This window comes from Clarias gariepinus, unplaced genomic scaffold (genome assembly GCF_024256425.1).
Source record: "Clarias gariepinus isolate MV-2021 ecotype Netherlands unplaced genomic scaffold, CGAR_prim_01v2 scaffold_44, whole genome shotgun sequence".
Taxonomy (NCBI): domain Eukaryota; kingdom Metazoa; phylum Chordata; class Actinopteri; order Siluriformes; family Clariidae; genus Clarias; species Clarias gariepinus.
In genome coordinates this window covers 9065-11674 of record NW_026521010.1, presented here as the reverse complement: position 1 = coordinate 11674, position 2610 = coordinate 9065, and positions in this window count along the sequence as shown.

Here is a 2610-nt window from a genome sequence, read left to right as displayed (position 1 = left end):
CGATCGTTAGCCTACTTCAATCTATCAGGCGCCATATCCGTCGATCGTTTGTATGGAGAGCGCTGGAGATGAGGCCTGAGTTGCAGGCCCGTGCACCACGTGGGTCTCTGGGTTTACGCCAGAGCTACGTCTTTTTACCCTAACCTAACCGGCCAGTGCCGCCCTCGGTCACCTTGTCTCCGGCCACCTCCATGGTTGATCTTAACCTGGTGGGCAGAGGTTAAAAAAGTCTAACTGTTAACCTCCTTTTATATACAACATGCATAAAACAACATTAACCTTCTGAATTAACTAATATTCATTTAAATGTAATCTAGACACCCACTCAGGCACCCTAGTAATTGGGGGCAACAGTATTGAAGCTCATACATGAGCACATGCTGTAATGTTTGGACCGAAAGGCACGGGAGATCCGTTGCTTAGGACGACCGAAAAATAAAGGCTCGTAGGCGGCGGCACGCTAAGAGATATGGGGGGAAGCTGTCGGAGGCGTAAGTGCATTGCCACACAAGGGGTCGTCGGGCATGCGTCTAGAGCACGATCTGGAATAGCCAGGATCTAGATTAGGGGTCAAGGCACCCTCAAGGACCAAAAGGAGGGCTGAGGCCTAAAACGACCCAATACTTCATGCCACCCTCGGAGGTTTGGGCCACCCCGAGACGGAGGGCACTCTTTAGCTTAGGCTCAGACTGCGTGTCCTGACTCTGGTTTATGCTGTCCTCGAGCAACCTTCTGTTGATCGCTGTCTGCCTCACGACGCCCTAAGATAGGCGTCTGCTGGTCCAATCTTGCTTCTTTCAGAGCGTTACAGCTCAGGCAAGAATGATAGAATATGCGTCGTAGGTTATTAGGCCTTAAAACCATTTACAATATTTGATTCAATTTATTCACTAAATAGGTCAAACATCGCTCACTAGGATATGAGGGAGATTGCAACTGTGATCCACCCTTATATAAAATGTTTTGGCTGAAACTTTGGCCCAAACTACTAATTAGAGACGTTTATTATATAATTTAACTTAAAATAGTAAATTATTACATTAGAAGCGATAAAATTCTAAATATTAGGTACACTACGCCATAGTATATCAGACTTTGCTCTAAAAATAGCTACAAAGTCTGATTCATTTATTATAAAATAGGTCAAAGATTGATAATTAGATTTATGAGGATGATTGCAACTGTGATCCATCCTTATACAAAATGTTTGGACTGCAACTGTGGCCCAAATATTAATTTAGAGACATTTATTAGATATTTTAAACTATAAGATTCTAGTTTTTTACCTTGTTGGCGTTCCATATATTAGAGATTCTTTATCCCATTGGCGTTCCACAATCGACTGCGCCCCAAAGCATTCTGGGCAACCTAAATCTGGAGTGTATTTTAAGAAATAACTCCTAAACTACAAAAGATAGAGTCGTGCCGTTTTTTGCGACGTGATGTTTGTGACACACTGAATGTAAACAATAAATAACTGAATAATACAATAAAAATTTAAAATCTACCATCAGTGTGAAAAATAAGCCCACTAAGGACCTGGGTTGGCCTCCCACTAAGACTTAACTTGGCTGGGGACTTTACTGTCGTTTGGATAAGATTTTCCTCAGGAGAACTACCCATTAGAAGTCTTCTGACCCGATCTGGGGTCACCTGCTGAGAGCCTGAGGTTGCAACACTCTGTCCAATTGGTTCCGGAAACCTTGCGGTGCTAACACAAGGGCCATTGGCAGAGAGGTGAGTCTTGGTTATCTACCAGTCTTCACTGTATTTAGCATAGAATGAAGGTTATGACTGTATTAGAAAAAATGCTAGTTAATTTAAACCTTAGCTCTGTAGTCTTAAATTACATTAGTATTATAAATAGGACTTTAAAAAGGGTTTATTTGCTTAAATTAATATTTTAAACAAATAAGTAATATTTTAGAGTGATTGTAGGATGGTTCAGGTGGTATTAATATAATTTCAATAAATTAAAACCTTAGTTCTTTAGACTTTAATAACACCAGTATTATAAATAGGACTTTAAAAAGGTTTATTTAATTAATTTAAATGTTAAATCAATAAATAAATAATACTTTAGAGTGTGTGTATCTTAGATTTACTAGGTTTTTTTCAATAAATTTAAACCTTAGCTCTATAGACTTTAATTACAACCACTATTATAAATAGGATTTTAAAAGGGTCATTTGTTCAAATCAACATTTTAAACTAATAAATAAATAAACATAAATTTCTTATTCGATTGGCTATGGGACACGAGCCGGGGACTGATCCACCCACGGCGGGCCGCCATGGAGGAGGGTGTATAGTAATTGAAGGCCGAAACACCCTGTGATTCTATGGTTTACTACTGATGACGTGTCTCACAATTTAGGATATCGTTGGGTTAAAGGGAATTTTAATCTTAGCTCACACCCTTAACCTTAAATAGGATTTATTCCGTCTCTTATCCCTGAACTCAAAATATAACCGTTAGTTTTAACCTCTTAACCTAAAATTTTAAACCTAAACATAACCGTTAGTTTTAACCTCTTAACCTAAAATTTTAAACCTAAACATAACCATTAGTTTTAACCTCTAAACCTAAATTTTTAAACCTAAACATAA